This window comes from Mobula birostris, chromosome 26, assembly GCF_030028105.1.
Source record: "Mobula birostris isolate sMobBir1 chromosome 26, sMobBir1.hap1, whole genome shotgun sequence".
Lineage (NCBI taxonomy): Eukaryota > Metazoa > Chordata > Chondrichthyes > Myliobatiformes > Myliobatidae > Mobula > Mobula birostris.
In genome coordinates this window covers 22,754,383-22,774,323 of record NC_092395.1, presented here as the reverse complement: position 1 = coordinate 22,774,323, position 19,941 = coordinate 22,754,383, and the positions used below count along the sequence as shown (strand labels likewise).

At 44.2% G+C, this 19,941-nt stretch overlaps 2 long non-coding RNA genes across 8 annotated transcripts in view; one reads left to right on the top strand and one right to left on the bottom strand.

The window, feature by feature from the left end:
* Window positions 1–6,941: 6,941 nt before the first annotated feature.
* The window catches only part of LOC140188294 (uncharacterized), a 53,811-nt gene continuing 40,811 nt past the window's right edge, over window positions 6,942–19,941 (top strand). For 2 of the 6 annotated variants that reach the window (XR_011883262.1, XR_011883261.1), the window contains exon 1: window positions 6,974–7,620. This is a non-coding gene — a long non-coding RNA (uncharacterized lncRNA). Of the gene's footprint in view, window positions 7,621–19,941 lie in introns of all 6 variants that reach the window. The other 4 variants (XR_011883264.1, XR_011883263.1, XR_011883265.1 and 1 more) reach the window with 3 other exon arrangements.
* LOC140188295 (uncharacterized) overlaps window positions 12,134–19,941 on the bottom strand; it is a 28,488-nt gene continuing 20,680 nt past the window's right edge. Inside the window, exons 2-3 of one of the 2 annotated variants that reach the window (XR_011883267.1) lie at window positions 17,288–17,553; window positions 12,134–14,404 (exon numbers count right to left, since the gene is read on the bottom strand). This is a non-coding gene — a long non-coding RNA (uncharacterized lncRNA). The remainder of the gene's footprint in view (window positions 14,405–17,287; window positions 17,554–19,941) is intronic. The other variant, XR_011883266.1, reaches the window with a different exon arrangement.

Below are 19,941 nucleotides of genomic sequence, written 5' to 3'. Positions count from 1 at the left end.
TCCTTCCTTCATTTGGTTATATCTTAGAAATATAATGGGTAGAAAGAGTATTTGTCAAATCAAGTCAATGTGAAGTTTCTAAAGAAAAATTCATTCATCTCCCTTGTTCCCTTTGTTCCTTCTTCATAGCCCTGCAAAGTACTTAAATGTCCTTTGAAAGTCCAGATGTCCTCCTAAATATTCCTTCTGAAAGTTCCAGTTGTTCTCTTTGACTCTTATATGGCTTATTGTCATGCTTTTAAATGTTCCTGCATTTTTGCTGCATTTACGGATGCTGTTTCCTAACCTCTGCAAACAAACTCTGGCGTGGGAACAGTTAACGGAAGGGGAAAGGCTTTTTCTTCGACGGAACTGAACTTAGCCACTGTGAACAGGGTTTTAGACAAGGCTCTGCTCTCCAAATAGCTCAGTTCTGTGCCAGTCTGAAGAACACATTCTTTGGATATCAGAAGATGGAGGAACAGAGAGAGGAATCTCTGCCTCATGAAGTAATTGGGGGTCACCAACAATTGTTGCACCAGAAGACCACACATGTTAAGTAGAAACAGATGCAAATAAATCTATCCAATTCTGCCCAAAAAGCAGAAGGCCAGTTGCATGTCCATCATGGTACACAACACCATTTTGCTATCCCCAGGTCTCAATGCATTTGTCCAATGACTCAATAGAACAAAACTATGGTTTACAGCCTTCTAATGGAGGAGATTTAAATCTCATTATCCCAAGGCTTGATTTACAACCCCAATCTTTCTAACCATTAATGCAGAATACAGCATTAATGGCAAGACTCTTGGCAGTGTGGAGGATCAGAGGGATCTTGGTGTCCGAGTCCATAGGACACATAAAGCTGCTACGAGGTTGACTCTGTGGTTAAGAAGGCATACGGTGCATTGGCCTTCACCAACCGTAGAATTGAGTTCAAGAGTCGAGAGGTAATGTTGCAGCTATATAGGACCCTGGTCAGACCCCACTTGGAGTACTGTGCTCAATTCTGGTCACCTCACTACAGGAAGGATGTGGAAACCATAGAAAGGGTGTGGAGGAGATTTACAAGGACGTTGCCTGGATTGGGGATCATGCCTTATGAGAGTAGGTTGAGTGAACTCGGCCTTTTCTCCTTGGAGCAACGGAGGATGAGAGGTGACCTGATAGAGGTGTACAAGTTAATGAGAGGGATTGATTGTGTGGATGGACAGGGGCTTTTTCCCAGGGCTGAAGTAGCAAGCACGAGAGGGCATAGTTTTAAGGTGCTTGGAAGTAGGTACAGAGGAGATGTCAGGGGTAAGTATTTTACACAGAGTGTGGTGAGAGCGTTGAATGGGCTGCCGGCGGCGGCGGTGGAGGCGGAGATTTTAGGGTCTTTTAAGAGACTCCTGGATAGGTACATGGAGCTTAGAAAAATAGAGGGCTATGGGTAAGCCTAGGTAGTTCTAAAGTAAGTACATATTCGGCACAGCTGTAGATTTTCTATGTGTCTCTGTTTTTATGCAACTAGACAGCCACTTGGTGGTCAACTATCCAGAAGTGGGCACAATTCAGATATGTTGGATGAATCTATATTCTAGCATATCCATAATACAAGTTTTAAACTCATAGATACAAGAGATTCTGCAGATGCTAGAAATCCAGAATAACACACACAAAATGCTGGAGGAACTCAGGAATAAAGAGTCAATGTTTTGGGCCAAGGCCCTTCATCAGGACTCAGGTCTTAAGCCCACACCTTTTATCACATAAAATTACTACATTCACATCTGTGCCTCACTTACTCATTACGTTAGCTATGGCTAAGTAGGGAGCAGCCTTAAGACCATCTCCTGCTGGAGTGCACCCATGCATGGAAGGTATTGCCTTCTACTGGTATGTGCATTCCGTCATCAGAAGCTTGACAGCATGGAATTGTGTGGACTGGTCCCAGGACAGATATTAATTACGGCTGCAAGATCATCAGCTCTGAGAAAGGGTCTTGAGGTCCAGCTGGACCCTGAGTTCCTCGGCCGGGTGCGTTACCATCCAGCAGAATCCACGGTCCAAGGGAATGTGCTCCAGAACACACTCAGACAGGTTCTACAGTAGGGGATAGTAAATTCACAGTGAATTTTTGGTTCTGTAGCACAGCACAGAGAGATGGGAAGGTGTGAGCATGTTGCAGAAAGATAAAAGGGCTAGTACTAGGCAATGAAACTCTGTAACAGGCTCAACAGGCCTAAGCTACAAACTGTAGTCTAAAGTGAACTACAGTGAACTCATGCTTGCTTAGTAGCCTAGCAAGAGCTTTATAAGACTCCAAAATGGGAGCTTGCAATTGTACACATACTGTAAGGCAAAAGAGGAACTGCTCACAGCTCACATAGGAGGTAGGTACTGAAACTTGACACTGCCTCACTGTGTGTATACATAGCACATGCAGGGTAGAGATAGTGGGGATGCAGGCAGATAAGAAATAATATAAGATTAATCAAAACTTTGGATGGGGAGCATTTACTCTAGGACGAGTAACTCCCCTGTTGATGTCAGCTTGTAATAAAGAGAACGTTCGTACTGAAGGTAAAGCCCAGACTCTGTGTGAACATTTCTCATGTACTGGGTCCAAACAGCACAACTAGCATAGTGGTTAGCACAACACTTCACAGTGTTAGCGACCTGGGTTCAATTCTCGCCGCTGTCTGTAAGGAGTTTCTACATTCTCCCTGCGACTGTGCAGGTTTCCTCCGGGTGCCCTAGTTTCCTCTCCAGTCCAGTGACGTACCTGTTGAAAGGTTAATTAGTGGTTGTAAATTGTCCCATGATTAGGCCAGAGTTTTTTTTTATTTATTGAGATACAAAGTGGAATAAGTCCTTTGAATCACGCCACCCAGCTATCACCCAATTTAATCCTAGTCTAGTCATGGGACAACTTGCAGTGTCCAATTAACCAACTGGTACATCTTTGGACTGTGGGAGGAAACCAGAGCACCCGGAGGAAATGCATGCAGTTACGGGGAGAGCATTACAGGCAGTGGGAGGAATTGAACCTGGGTCGCTGGAGCTGTAGAGCATCGTGCTTACCACTATGCTCCTGTGTTATATCAGGGTTTGCTGAGCAGCGCACCTCGAGAAGCTGGAAAGGCCTATTCTGCTCTGTATCCCAATAAATAAATTTGGGGTAAAGCCACTGTGCAATCCTTCTCTCACCAAACATTCTCTATATTCAATTGAAATGTTAAACTGAGACCTACCTGATCTCTACAGTGGACTTTGGGCTTTAATTCAAAAATGACTAGGAGTCTTTGTCCCAGTATCCAGACCAATGTTTCCATCTCACCCACTATCAGTGAAAAAAAATTTGAAGTCAAAAACAAACATCTACACATGCTGGACATCTGAAGCAAAATCAGAAAATGCTGGAAGTTTTTGCATCCCAGAAAGCACCCGTGGAAAGAGAAACAGTTAATGTTTCAGGCTGAAGACATCCTATCAGACCTGCAGACATGGCAAAAAGAGAAAAATAGTTGTCTTGAAGTTGCAGGGAGCTTGGGGAAGGATGGATAGGACAAAGAAGGCCAGTGATGTGGGCATGGGATAACGATGGCAGAGGGCGACCTTTTGAGTCGAGCATGATATTCAACCAAGGGGTTGTCTAATGGTGGATCTTCAGGGGGCAGTGCAGACTGAGACAGGATCTACATATTCTGAATTGAAGGACTTCTAGACCTCACAAAGCTGCCTCCTTTGCTACTTGCTGGTTGCCACAGTACTTAATCCGGGCTGCTAGGGTGGATTCTCTTAATGGAGTACGCCACTGCGTTCCTTTGTTTAACATGGGGAAGCTGATGTACAGGAAGTGACCACACTGTCCTTGACAGATTGAGGTCAGGGTCTTGTGGCATGGAATGAAAAATGATCGGGGACCCTTCACTACTTTGGAATGTGTTATCATCTTCTGCCAGCTTCACCATTGAGGTCTTGGTTGGATTGCTCTTGGCCCGGAACCTCCCCCTTGACCTTTACTGTGATGGGTGACTCTACCAGGAGCTCAATGCCAGATGGCTGAGCTCCAGGTGGCGTCACTCTCTGGACCCCAGGAGCTCACAAGCATCTCCACCACGATAAGGTGGCGATCCTCGGAGAATGAAGGACATCCTTGGGGATACCCTTTAAACGACATCATCTGGTTAATGGGTGAATGGAGTTAGTTAGAGATCTGCACAGAGGTCCATAAAAGTGTAAGAGCAAGGGCACAAATACTGCTGCACTAGCAGGGAGGGAAAATACAGATCAGTTATCATTGTGTTGGTGTGTGGCCAAGTGGTTAAGGTGTTCGTCTAGTGATCTGAAGGTCGCTAGTTCCAGCCTTGGCTGAGGCAGCGTGTTGTGTCCTTGAGCAAGGCACTTAACCACACATTGCTCTGCGATGACACCGGTGCCAAGCTGTATGGGTCCTAATGCCCTTCCCTTGGACAACATCGGTGGTGTGGAGAGGGGAGACTTGCAGCATGGGCAACTGCTGGTCTTCCATACAACCTTGCCCAGGCCTGCGTCCTGGAAGCCTTCCAAGGCGCAAATCCGTGGTCTCTCGAGACTAACGGATGCCTATTTTTTTTTCAATCATTGATGGACTGGTCACTTCCGGATATAGATAAGAGGAAGTATGTTAAATAAAGCTGATGGTCGACTGAGTCCAGAGAGGCTGAAACTTGCCCAGGTTGAAGCTGAGGGCTGTTCAAGCTCATGTTGGGACTCTTTATAACAATGCAAGAGGTTACAGGGTGGTACGGTAGTGTAGTGGTTAGCACGATGCTCTATGGTGCCTGTGACCCAGGTTCAATTCCCGTTGCTGCCTGTCAGTCCTGCCTGTGGCTATCAAACTTTACAACTCCTCCCTTTGAGGGTCAGACACCCTGAGCCAATAGGCTGGTCTTATTTCCATCTGGCATAATTTACATATTATTATTTAATTATTTATGGTTTTATATTGCCATATTTATACTCTATTCTTGGTTGGTGCAAATGTAACAAAACCCAATTTCCCTCGGGATCAATAAAGTATGTCTATCTATCTATCTATAAGGAGTTTGTACATTCTCCCCATGACTGCGAGGGTTTCCTCCCACATTCCAAAGGTGTACCAGTTGGTAGTTTAATTGGTCATTGTAAATTGTCCCGTGATTAGGCTAAGGTCAAATCAAGGGTTGCTGGGCAGCATGCCTCGAAGGACCAGTGTTCTGCACTGTATCTCAATAAATAAACGGATAACATGATAGGGTGGAGAATTAAAGTGACAGACAACAGGAAACTCAGCATTGCTTACTACAGACTGTACCCAGATGATCAGTTAACCTGCACTTGGGTTTGCCATTGTAGAGACACTCAGTGAGTGGAGGAAGTGCCAGTGAATCTTTGCTTCAGCAGGAGGGACTGTTGAGTACCTGATGCAAGTAAGATTAGCTTTATTTGTCAAACGTACATCGAAGCATCGAAACATACAGTGAAATGCATTGACTGATATAGTCCAAGATGTGCTTGGTAGCCCACAAAAATCACTGTGCTTTCAGCACCAATATTGCATGCTCTGAATTTAATAATCGTAACTCGTAGGCCTTTAGAATGTAGGAGGAATCTGGGGAACCTGGATGAAACCCAGGCGGTCATGGAGAGAATGCACAAACTTCTTACAGACAGTGGCGGAAATTGAAGCCCGCTGTAAAGCGTTACGCTAGCGATCTCCTGCAGTTGCATGGAAAACTGCTACAAGAAGGGGAGAAGTTGGCGGAGAAGGAAGTAACATAGGGAATGTTTTCTTCGCAATGTAGAAAGGGGAGAAGAGAGGGAAGTCCACTTGGTGGCAGAATTTCATAGAAGGTGTGTGACATTGTGAAGAATGATCAGTTGATTTCAGAAGCTGGTACGAAGGAAAGTGATGACAGGAGATCTCTGTCTTTGCTCTATCCAGGAAAGAGGGCAAGAACAGTGGGTGGAAATTGGATGAGGTGCAGTCAAGGCCACTGTCAGTGATGGTGGTTCAAGAAGGAGGAAACTATCTTGTAGAAACACACTTGTACAGTGGGTTGACGTTTGTCCTGTGTGATAGTTTGCCAAACCATAACTGCACTGTCACTGATGGTTTGATGGTGTTATCAGGGGTGGTTGTTAGTGAACCAATTTATTTGGCCATTGTCTCAGTTTTCTGATTATAATTCACCATTCTATTTTGCACAATATGACAGTGAGTACACTTCCAAAGTACTTTTTTTGACAGTGAAGCCCTTTGGGAGCCAAGGAAAGAACTAAAGAAATGTGTGCATTTCCTAAACACAAGAGATTCTGCAGGTACATGCACAAAAGGATCTTGGCCCAAAATGTCGGCTCTTTATTCCTCTCCATACATGCTGCCTGACATGCCGAGTTCCTCCAGCATTTTGTGCGTGTTACTCTGCAAGCATTTCTGTTCCTTCAGTGTTGCCAGAGCTCATCCATAGCCAGGAAATAAACTCCAACTCCAAACAGATTCTGCTCCAGTTGTGTGCGCTATAGAGCTACCCATTTAAGCACAGATCTCAGGCCTGACCAGTTGTATGGGCTGTTTCTGTTCTGAGCTGATGAACACTTTACTACTCTCTGCAGAGCAATACAGTTGTGCGCACACATTGAAGAGCAAATTTAAATAAAATCTTTTCTAATTCAAAACCTCCTTCTTCATGAACCTAGGATGAAGATGACATGAAGGATAACAATCTCCTGCTTCCAGTCTAAGGGCAAAACTTTCATCTCAGTCCATTATTTATCTTGTTTCTTTTAAAAAAAAGTCATTGGGAGTTGGACTAAAAAAACAAGCTAATGACCTCACACCCTGTGACTCACTTTAACAGGAAAACATTACTTTGCAAGCTTTAAGTTTTGCTGCTAGGTCTGTTTGCTACAGCTGGTCATCTCTGCAACTGTGTGGTAATCCCTGGCAATGTGATTTCCCATATTCCTTTAATTACTAAATCACGATGCCAGGAACCCCCACAATCACAGTCAGTGAGTGAGTAGACACGTCTTCCACGCTGAGCAGCGAGAGCTTTTCAACTTCCATCCAAGATGAGCAAGTGGGCGAACTTGATCTTTGTGAGATTGAGAAAGGGAGAGCAAAAGACATCTTAATATAGATAATCACAGATCACTTTAAATAATCGTAACACAGGAAATAATAGTTTAACCTACAATTTCACTGATACCTCTTACCCAATCACGCACTGTCCTGCAGCAAGTTTCAGTCCTCACACCGCGTGAAGCATGCAGACGCTAAAAAGAGAGTGAAACAAACATTCACTACGGTGAGATGATGGATTTCAGACACAGGGTGTGACTGGAGAAGCTGGATCAATCTGCCCTTGAAGCAAAGAAGTTTGAAAAGAGATTTGACACTGGTTACAGGCTCAAGACTACTTAAGATGGAATGGCTAAAGCTGATCCCATGAATGAGGGTGCAAGCACCAGGGAACACAGATTCAGAAGATGGGGTAAATAATACCAAATTGGAGAGGACAACACACATAAAAGTTGCTGGTGAACGCAGCAGGCCAGGCAGCATCTCTAGGAAGAGGTGCAGTCGATGTTTCAGGCCGAGACCCTTCGTCAGGACTAACTGAAGGAAGAGTGAGTAAGGGATTTGAAAGTTGGAGGGGGAGGGGGAGATCCAAAATGATAGGAGAAGACAGGAGGGGGAGGGATGGAGCCAAGAGCTGGACAGGTGATAGGCAAAAGGGATACGAGAGGATCATGGGACAGGAGGTCCGGGAAGAAAGACTGGTGGGGGGGACCCAGAGGATGGGCAAGGGGTATATTCAGAGGGACAGAGGGAGAAAAAGAAGAGTGAGAGAAAGAATGTGTGTATAAAAATAAGTAACAGATGGGGTACGAGGGGGAGGTGGGGCATTAGCGGAAGTTAGAGAAGTCGATGTTCATGCCATCAGGTTGGAGGCTACCCAGACGGAATATAAGGTGTCGTTCCTCCAACCTGAGTGTGGCTTCATCTTTACAGTAGAGGAGGCCGTGGATAGACATGTCAGAATGGGAATGGGGTGTGGAATTAAAATGTGTGGCCACTGGGAGATCCTGCTTTCTCTGGCAGACAGAGCGTAGGTGTTCAGCAAAGCGGTTTCCCAGTCTGCGTCGGGTCTCACCAATATATAAAAGGCCACATCGGGAGCACCGGATGCAGTATATCACCCCAGCCGACTCACAGGTGAAGTGTTGCCTCACCTGGAAGGACTGTTTGGGGCCCTGAATGGTGGTAAGGGAGGAAGTGTAAGGGCATGTGTAGCACTTGTTCCGCTTACACGGATAAGCGCCAGGGGGGATATCAGTGGGGAGGGATGAGGGGGACGAATGGACAAGAGAGTTGCGTAGGGAGCGATCCCTGCGGAATGCAGAGAGAGGGGGGCAGGGAAAGACGTGCTTAGTGGTGGGATCCCGTTGGAGGTGGCGGAAGTTGGAGAGGACCTTCCCTTTGTTACGATCTGAAATTCACTGCCTATTGGGTTTGGGAAAACAGAATCACTCAGGGCTTTGAAGAGGAATTAGAGAAGGGTTTGAGAGAAAATAATTTGTAGGGCTATAGGGAACAGGATTGACTGGATTGCTAACACAGAATCAGTGGGCTGAGTGGCCTTTGTCACATAATGATTCCATGATTCTATTGGACATTGAAAACATAACTGCTTTAATTTATTCTGTTTACAATTCAATAGAATTCTTGTTACCTAAAGTGTCTCATTTCACATAGACTTTCACTTCTGCGTATATCACTACCTTCTTCCAAGAGCAGTCATTTTATACTACAGTGTGTCTCTAGACTAGGAGTTCCCAACCTTTTCTATGTCATGGACCCCTACCATTAACTGGGGGGTCTGTTGCCCCCGGTTTGGGAACCCCTGCTCTGGAGGGAAGTGCCAAGTCTGTCAGTCCAAGCTGCAGAACCACAAGAGAGCAATGCACACCTGCACATGTTCCAGCAGGGTCATTCAACACAGAGATCAGGAACAGAAACCTTTTGGACCTACTTCCTCATCTCCAGCACACTTGAGTTAAAATAATTGACAAAAGAGACATCAGAGGAAGATAAATGAAGTGACTTTAATCTGTGGGCAACAAATGTATTACCTGAGAGGATTATGGATACAAATTCAATTATAATGGATCTGTTTTTCCCAAGTTCACTAATATTGTTTTGAACCCTGAAAGCCAATCCATTTCTAAATCATGAGGTCCTGCATTGCGTTAGGGTTTCCTGGGGTACACAGGGAATCTTTGCAAAAGTTCCAGTGTCCCAGGTCTTCAGCTGCTACTTCAGTCACTTTCCTGCCATCCAGCATATGGTCAGTAGTGGAGTGTTTTCCATTGATTGCAAAATTTTCAGTTGCATTCACAAGCAATGGTAGCCGTGCGTGCTTGCAGTAAGACCCAGGCAACATTCAGGCATGGGATAAGTGGCAAGCAACATTTGCTCTACAGAGGTGTCAGACAATAGTTATCTCCAGCAAGAGAGAGTGTATCTGCCTGTCTTTAGCATTCAATGCATTACCATTATTGGGTACTTATCCATTAACATTCTGTGGCGTCCTTTGGCCAGAAGCTCAGTTGGACCCACCAATGGCAACAAGAGTGGTCAGTGGCTGGGTGTCCTGTGGTAAGTGAGTAATCTCCTGACGTAAGACCATAAAACATAGGCCATTCAGCCCATCGAATCTACTCCACTTTTCCTTCATGGCTGATTTTTTTTCCTCTCAACCCCATTCTCCTGCCTTCTCTCTTCTTTGAGTGCTTTACTAATCAAGAACCTATCAACTTTTGCTTTAAATATTCCTAATGGCTTGGCCTCCACAGACATCTGTGGCAATTAATTCTACAGATTCCCTACCTTCTGGCTAAATAAATTCCTCCTCATCTCTGTTCTAAGGGGACATCCTTGCATTCTGAGGCTGTGCCCTCATGGTTAAACTCTTCCGTTATTGGAAACATCCTTTCCATATCAACTCTGTCCAGGCCTTCCAATATTCAGTAGGTTTCAAGAGATCCCCCCCCTCATTCTTATAAACACCAGAGAGTACAGGCCCAGAGCCATTAAATGCTCGTCATATGTTAACACTTTCATTGCCAGGATCATTCTTGTAAACCTCCTCTGGACCCTCTCCAATGCTGGCAATCCTTCCTTTAATACGGGGACATCGCAAGGCCTTTCTGTCATCTGCAAGGCACAAGTCATGACAGATTACTGCCCACTCTCCAGTGGTACTCCACCAACCACCTCAACTGTTCCTTCTCTTGGCTGTTAGCAAATAATGGTTGCCGTGTCGATGCTCCATAAAATGCATTGCGGTTGTTCAGGACATTTGAACGATTCCTCCCAAATTCATGACTTCTACCACCAGGAAGGAAAAGAGCAGCACATGCCTGGGAAAGCCACTGCCTACAGGTCACACATCACCCATACTTGGAAATATATTACAGTACTGATCCTTCACAGTCACTGGGCCTAAATCTTAGCAACACCGTGAGGCTCCTTTCATTGGAAAGATTCTAGTCATTAATTTTCTGGTTCACCATTACCTTTTCAAGGGCAATTAGAAACAGTAATAAAAAGATAGTAACATGTCCAGATCCCCAAAATGAATACAAAAACAAGAAACACACATCAAAGTTGCTGGTGAACGCAGCAGGCCAAGCAGCATCTCTAGGAAGAGGTACAGTCGACGTTTCAAGCTGAGACCCTTCGTCAGGACTAACTGAAGGAAGAGTGAGTAAGGGATTTGAAAGTTGGAGGGGGAGGGGGAGATCCAAAATGATAGGAGAAGACAGGAGGGGGAGGGATGGAGCCAAGAGCTGGACAGTTGATTGGCAAAGGGGATATGAGAGGATCATGGGACAGGAGGCCCAGGGAGAAAGACAAGGGGGGGGGGGGGGAAACCAGAGGATAAGTGCCAGGAGGGAGATCAGTGGAGAGGGACGGGGGGGGATGAATGGACAAGGGAGTCACATAGGGAGTGATCCCTGCGGAAAGCAGAGAGAGGTGGGGAGGGAAAGATGTGCTTAGTGGTTGGATCTCGTTGGAGGCGGCGGAAGTTACGGAGAATAATATGTTGGACCCGGAGGCTGGTGGGGTGATAGGTGAGGACCGGGGGAACCCTATTCCTAGTGGGGTGGCGGGAGGATGGAGTGAGAGAAGATGTGCGTGAAATGGGGGAGATGTGTTTGAGAGCAGAGTTGATGGTGGAGGAAGGGAAGCCCTTTCTTTAAAAAAGGAGGACATCTCCCTCGTCCTGGAATGAAAAGCCTCATCCTGAGAGCAGATGCGGCGGAGACGGAGGAATTGCGAGAAGGGGATGGCATTTTTGCAAGAGACAGGGTGAGAAGAGGAATAGTCCAGATAGCTATGAGAGTCAGTAGGCTTATAGTATAGTATAGTAAGTTCATGCTTTGTGCCATGATGGAGCATGGTCAGGAAAATGCCAAGACATTTGGAAGGGAATCTTACGCTGGAAATTTCTACCAGTCCCCAATGGAACTACCACCTTTCCCCCAGAAGTTCTAGCAAGGCAATTTTCTCAAGGAACTGGATGTCTACTGAAAGGGAAATTTGTAGAACTATGGGACTAACACTTTTAAAAGACACAAAGTCCTAATGGGTCAATTATCTTTCTTGGCTAGCTGTATCAATTGATGATCACTCAACCTTTCAAGAATAGCTTCTTCCCCTCTGCCATCAGATTTCTGAATGGACAATGAACCCATGAACACTACCTCAGTATTACTTCTCTCTTTTTGCACTACTTATCTAATTTTTATATATCCCTCCTATTGTAATTTATAGTTTTTATTATTATATATTGTAATGTACTGATGCCACAAAACATATTTCATGACATACAGTACTTTGCAAAAGTCTTAGGCACATATACGTATGTAGCTAGGGTGCTTAAGACTTTTGTACAGTGCTGTGGATCAAAGAGCGAGGTTGTAAATCTGGTGGTAGCTTAATGTGTATCGTAGGTAAGATAATGGAAAAATCAATAAAGAGTGAGTTGGAAAAGCAGCTGATAAGAACAGGCATGTTAGCAGAAAGCCATCATGAGTTCAGAAAGGGGAAATCATGCTTTACTAGTATGCTGGAGCTCTGTGAAGAGGCGACTAATATTTATAACAACAACAGAGCAGATGATACCATTTATTTGGACTTTCAGAAAGCTTTTGACAGGGTACCCCCATAGGAAGTTACTGGAGGTAGGGATTCAGGGTAAGGTGTGCGAACGGGTGCAGAACTGGCTCAAAAACAGAAAACGACGACTTATAACCGTATAACCATATAACAGTTACAGCACGGAAACAGGTCATCTTGGCCCTTCTAGTCCGTGCCGAACTCTTACTCTCACCTAGTCCCACCGACCTGCACTCAGCCCATAATCCTCCATTCCTTTCCTGTCCATATATCTATCCAATTTAACTTTAAATGACAACATCGAATCTGCATCAACCACTTCTGCTGGAAGCTCATTCCACACAGCTACCACTCTCTGAGTAAAGAAGTTCCCCCTCATCTTACCCTAAACTTTTGCCCTTTACTCTCAACTCATGTCCTCTTGTTTGAATCTCCCCCATTCTCAATGGAAAAAGCCTATCCATGTCAACTCTATCTATCCCCCTCATAATTTTAAATACCTCTATCAAGTCCCCCCTCAACCTTCTACACTCCAAAGAATAAAGACCTAACTTGTTCAACATTCCTCTGTAACTTAGGAGATGAAACCCAGGCAACATTTTAGTAAACCTCCTCTGTACTCTCTCAATTTTATTGACATCTTTCCTATAATTTGGTGACCAGAACTGTACAAAATACTCCAAATTTGGCCTTACCAATGACTTACACAATTTCAACATTACATCCCAACTCCTATACTCAATGCTCTGATTTATAAAGGCCAGCATACCAAAAGCTTTCTTCACCACCCTATCCACATGAGACTCCACCTTCAGGGGACTATGCACCATTATTCTTAGACCCTTATGGTGAGAGGATCATTTTCACACCTAGAGATATTTAAAGCGGGGTTCCGCAGGCATCAGTTTTGGGGCCGCTGCTGTTTGTAAATTACATTAATGATTTGGATAAGCACATAACAAATAAACCAGTAAAGTTTGCCGATGACACAAAATTAGGGAGATGGGCTGATAGCATTCAGGCAGTAGAATCAATACAGTTAGATCTAAACAAATCCAGATGTGGACAGATAAATGGAAGATGTAATTTAATGCAAGTAAATGTAAAATGTTACATACAGGAAGTAGAAATATTAGATATAAATATATAATGGAGGGTCTCGAGTTAGAAGGTGCACTGTATGAGAAGGATTTGGGTAACCTGGTATATTCATCACTGTCAACATCTAGACAATGCACAGAAGCGATTAGGAAGGCTAATAGAATGCTGGGCTATATAATGCACTCAGTGGAGATCAAGTCAAGAGACATTCTCCTTAAGCTGTGCAATGCACTTGCGAGGCCACACCTTGACTACTGAGTGCAATTTTGGTCTCCATATTTTGTGAGGGATGTGAAGGCACTGGGGAGTTCAGAGAGAGGCGACGAGACTCATTCCTGGTCTGCAGGGAATGAACTATGAAGAAAGATTGAAAGAATTAAATCATTTTAGCCTTAGTAGGCGTAGAATGAGAGGAGACTTGATGGAAGTGTTCAAAATTATGAAGAGTATTAGTAAGGTGGATGCCAGCTGCTAATTCAAAATTAATCCATCATCAAGGACACAGGGCCATGGGTGTGGACTGGTTAAAGGGAGATTTCAGACTAACATCAGGAAGCATTTCTTTACACAGCAAGTTGAGGACACATGGAACAAACTACATAGTGTGTAGTTGAGAGTATTACCTTAGAGGCTTTCAAATCTAAACTCAATAGTTATTTCAACACACTATGTGAATAGGAATTTGACAAGCTTTGTTGGGCTGAATGGTCTGTTCTTGTCAAAGGCTTTCTATTGTTCTAACGTTCTCAAAACAACACATTTCATGACCTATGTCAGTGATATTAAACCTGATTTTGATTCTGTACAGAATGATTGGCAACGATTAATATTCAGGTTACAGCCAAGTCTTGGAAACCAGTACTTGCAGCTGGGACAAGCTGACACACATGATGTAGATAATATAAAATACATTAAAAAGCTCAACAAACTAATAAATCTATTTACTCCAGAAGTCAGCTCAAGGTTGCATCTTACCCAACCTCACGGAGCAGGCAACTAATCATAAGCAAACTGTCCATGAAGTTGAATAGCTGTGAAATTTGTTCCCGAACTTCAATCTTCAGGACTTGCTGCAACTTTTGCAAGCAGAATTTCAGCCCTTCTCTCTACAATTTCTCCACTTACCTGAAAGAAAAGTAAAATGTCTATGAGGCATTTGATTGTTCCTTGCACACACTTCCACAGACTGCAAATAAACACTCAAAATATCTCTCATCCAGCTTAAATCAACACAGTTTAGTTTTTTGAAAAGTGGTAACTTGTGAATCACAGTGACCAAAGTCAACAGATCATTCAGTTTCAAAGAAGTATGCAGCTTTGCATACCCTCCTGGGTTTAATATGACATTTTTTTGGTGTTAGCTATGGCTAGACTAGTCAGCTTTAGAAAGAACTTAACACCAAAATTTAGGCTGACCTTCCAAAGCAGTGGTGCGGGAGTTCTGCACAGTCAGAAGTGACATCTTCTAGGCGAGATAATGAACCAAACTTTGACTGCAATGAACCAAGTCTTTGACTGTCGTCGTGCCGATATTAAAGGTGCAACTGTGCCAATTCAGTAAGGAGCACGCAAAATTTTACTGGTATGCTGAAGGAGGGGAGTGGTGAGAACAGAGTCTGAGGTGGTTGGTGGACTGCTGGGTGGTGGGGGAGGGGGAATGACAAGAAGGGTGTATCATGTAGGGAGTGGAAGCAGAGGTAGAGTTAGGAGACAGTGTCAGGTGAATAAAATTCAAAGTTCAAAATACGTTTATTATCAAAGTATGAAGTGAAAGCCAGCATATTCTTTTTTTATAAAGCAAATAATATCCGGTGAAGTATCAAAGTACAAAGTTCTTTGATAGATGATTAAAGAGAAGGAGGGAGAGCAAAGAGGAAAATGGAAGAAGTACACAAGAACAAACCTTGCTTCATCCATTTTGTTTCTAATCCCTCACCATCTTCTCTCTATCCTGGCCACCTCGCCTCAACACTGTCAGTTCGGATGCAGGTTTTTGACCCAATTCAAAGAAAGGAAACAATTCTTTTCTTCCCAGAGATGCTGCTAGACCTGCTGAATTCCTTCAGCAAATTGTTTGGGGTTGGTGTGGGAGTGGGAAGGAGAGTTACACTGAGATACAACCAGAAGCTCAAGGAGGCCTTTGCAGACTAGGCCACAGTGATGCTTGGCTTCAAGTGTTTCACTATTGAAGAGGGGGCCACATTATGACCACGGAATGGAGTAGGTAAGGATGGAAGAGGCACAAGTGAATTTGTGCCCTATCTAGAAGGGCTATTTGGCTCTTGTATGGAAGTGAGGAAGGGGACAAAGGAACAAGTGTTGCATCTTCGAAAGGTGCAGAAGAGCATGCCAGTGGAAAGGGAGGAGTAGGTGGGGAAGGATGAGCAGACCAAGGGGTCACGAAGACTCCTGAAAGAGGGCAAAGGGGAAAGATGTGATTGAAGGTGGGATCATGTTGGAACTGTGGCAGGAATGATTGATGGTGGATGCAGAAGCTGGTGGATGAAAGGTGAGGAACAAGGAACTCTATTACTGGGCAAGATGGGATGAAAAGTGAGATGGCAGGAGGATAGTGAGGAGAAGGAAGGGCTGGGATAGTGTCTCCCCTCTCGTATAGTCCATCAGGACAGGGAACTGCAACACATATAAAAGTTGCTGGTGAACGCAGCAGGCCAGGCAGCATCTCTAGGAAGAGGTACAGTCGACATTTTGGGCTGAGACCCTTCGTCAGGACTAACTGAAAGAAGAGCTAGTAAGAGATCTGGAAGTGGGAGGGGGAGGGGGAGATCGGAAATGATAGGAGAAGACAGGAGGGGGAGGAATGGAGCCAAGAGCTGGACAGGTGATTGGCAAAAGGGATATGAGAGGATCATGGGACAGGAGGCCTAGGGAGAAAGGAAGGGGGAGGGGTGAAGCCCAGAGGGTGGGCAAGGAGTATAGTGAGAGGGACAGAGGGAGAAAAGGGAGAGAGAGAGAATATATATACATATAGTGAGTGTGTGTGTGTGTGTGTGTGTGTGTGTGTATATATATATATATATATATATATATATATAAATAAATAACGGATGGGGTATGAGGAGGAGGAGAGGCATTAGCGGAAGTTAGAGAAGTTAATGTTCATGCCATCAGGTTGGAGGCTACCCAGACGGAATATAGGGCGTTGTTCCTCCAACCTGAGTGTGGCTTCATCTTGACAGTAGAGGAGGCCGTGGATAGACATATCAGAATGGGAATGGGACGTGAAATTAAAATGTGTGGTCACTGGGAGATTCTGGTTTCTCTGGCGGACAGAGCGTTGGTGTTCAGCGAAATGGTCTCCCAGTCTGCGCCGGGTCTCGCCAATATATAGAAGGCCACATTGGGAGCACCGGATGCAGTATATCACCCCAGCCGACTCACAGGTGAAGTGTCGCCTCACCTGGGAGGACTGTCTGGGGCCCTGAATGGTAGTGAACGGGGAACTGTTCATTTCCACTCCATTTCTGTGAGTTATAAAGCGACCGATCCACAGATGGGGAGTCTATGTGGTGTTGTTTCTCCCACTGTTTACACGCTAATTCATTGTGCCTTTGGTTCCCAATATTCTCGCTAATCTTCCTCATCCAATGAGGTTTTTAAAATGTGGCCACAACTGGACTGCAGTAATCAATTTACATGTAGTAAAACTAGCAATGTGATAAACTGTTTTCAGAGTTGACGACTGAGGGATTAAAAAGAAAGGGAAAATAACACCATTAGTGCACCAGCTTTAAGACCCTGGTTCGATTCCCACCACTGCCTGTTAGGCGTTTGTACATTCCCTGCACGACCACAAGGTGGATTTCCTCCGGGTGTTCTAGTTTCATCCCACAGTCCAAAGATAAATGGTTGGTGTCAGTGAACATGCCATCCTGGTGCTAGAAGCATGGTGACACTTGTGGGATGCCCAGCACCTCACTGGTTCGAAGCAAGCAACGTTTTTCACTATATGTTTTGATGTTCATGCAACAAAAAAGTAAAGCTCACCTTACCTCATCTGAAGTATTGAGCAGGACACAAGAAGAACTCCTCTACTCTTCAAAGAAGAGTCTTGGGATCTTGAACATTAAATTCAAGAGGGCATATGGGCCAGACCTTAACATCCCATTCAAAAGGCTCTGATGCCAACAACACAGCACTGCCTGGGTAAGAGTCACAGCCAGGATTTTTCTGCATTGATGTCTCTGAGTTCATGCTTCTGGTTCCAAAGTGGGTTCATTACTAACTGTGCCCTGGTTGATGTACAGGTGTGACTAAACAGGCAGAAAAACAGAGCTATGTTATCTTTACACTCCATACAATGCCAAAGCAAAAAGAAATCTTATATGACACAAACAGACAGGAAGCAAAATAATGCATTTATGGACTCCAATTCAATTACTGGGAAGCTGGTCTGAGTACTTGGTCGATTTGCTGAGCCGTAGTTTCATATTTAATGAGATTCTCTGGCTGAGAGGCATCAATTTATATGAATATTGTGAAGACGGTATTGATGGATTGGAAACAAAACCAGATTGCACTTACAATCCATTTCCTTACACAAAAGCAAAAAATGAAACAACCACAAATAATCAACAGGAATTGCCACGAGGCTGGTTTATTGCACTGTATAATATAGTGGATTTCATGTTTCCCTCCAATGTTTTCTTTCTCCTGCCATCAAAAGGTGCTGGCAGATGTCAAAGGATTTTCGAAAGGTATCTGGTCATCCAGATATGCACGCATGGTACATTTCTCACTTTGATTTCACTAAGTTCTCACAGACACATCCATATTTCATCACAGGACACTGGATTAGAAACAGGGACTATTTTATTGATTTTTCACTTTCCATTCCAACATTCCCATTAAATTGGGTTTATGGAAACAGAATTCAATCTCTCAGTGTTGACACAATTTGATTGGACCATTGGATCAAAGGCTAACATTATTTGAAGTCTATCTATTTGCCTTGGTTCAATCATCTCTATTAACCCTGGAATACCTTTCATCTGTTCACTGCATGAACAGAGTTTAGGGTTATAGAGATGCCAAATCAAAGCTTGCAGTTGGCCTGCCATTGGGACAATGTACTATAATTTTGATGGATGGACAAACAGTACTGGCTATGCTGTCATTCGCAGTTTTGAAAATTGTTTTGCTGACTGCTAGCATCAAGGTTTCATGGAGAAATTAGTTCCTAATTTCTGTTCTTTTGATGTGAAGCAGTGCTCTTGACGTCATCCATGAAAGAATTTGCTCCCTTGTTCTGAAATGGCCTAGTAGATGAAAGGGCTTATCTTTACCAAACTTGTCAATTCTTCATTAGAAGTCCTGCAAGTCTCCTGTGTTGTTTGGACCAGTCTAATCAACTTATCTTCACCTCTATCCAAACACAAGGTGCAGGAAATCTAGAGTGACACACCCACACAAAAAAAAGCTGTAGGAACTCAGCAGGTCTGACGGTATCTATGTTTTGGGCCAAGACTCTTCATCCAATGTTGATCTGGCCGGCCCCTTGCACGCTTTCCATCCTGAAGCACCTTCAATTACTCCAAAAGACTGAGGTTTGGTAAAATACTGAAAGGCTTTTATTCGCTGTACAATACGACCTCCACAGTGAGTGTCTGCCCCCGGACTGAGGGGGAGGGGCAAGGCGAACACCTTTATACAGGACTCTGTGGGAGGAGCCACAGGGACAGTCAGCAGAGGGGTGTGTCCAGACAGGTAACCGAGTTACAACATATATACATGGTTTACCACACATCCGTGCTGGGTTGAGCGTCAAGCTTTCCATTACAGCAAACAAAAGCACACAAGCTCATTGAGGTGTCCTATACACTCCCTCATTGGGAATGATTGCCTTGATATTTATCACAGCTCACTAGAGAAGAAGAAATGGAAGGAAATTCAAAAGGAGCAGTGGATAGGAAATCAAGCAGTTCTACAAACCACAGAGAAAATCTCTTTATAGAACTTCTCCCGTATTTAGATATAACAAACACTCAAAGAGACTGAACAACACAAGCAAAATGCTGATGTAAGGTCTCAGCCCAAAATGTCAACTGTTTATTCCCTTCTATAGATGCTGCTTGACGTGCTGAGTCCCTACAGCATCTTATCTGGGTTACTTAAGATTTCCAGCATCTGCAGAATCTCTTGTGGTTACTGAGAGGGACTGGCTCATGTATTCATGGACTTTCATACTAGTGCTCATTGTGTGGGTATAATTTTTAGGTGACTGGAGGAAAGAATAGGGGGCATGTTAAATTTAAATTCTTTTACATGGAGAGTAATGAGTGTGTAGTATACCCTGGCAAGGATGACCATTAAGCCATAAGACAGAGAACAGATTTAGGCCATCCAACCCATCGAGTGTGGTCCACCATTCCATCATGGCTGATTTATTAACCCTCTCAGCTCCAGTCTCCTGCCTTCACCTGTAATCTTTGACACCCTTACTAATTAAGAACCTATCAACCTCTGCTTTAAATGTATCCAATGACATGGCTTCCACAGCTGCCTGTGGCAATGAATTCCACAGATTCACCACCCTCTGGCTAAAGAAATTCCTCCTCACCTCCGTTCAGAAGGTGGTGGTAGAGCCAAATACATTATGGCATTTAAGGCACATGGATGATAGAGAAATGGAAGGCTATGCA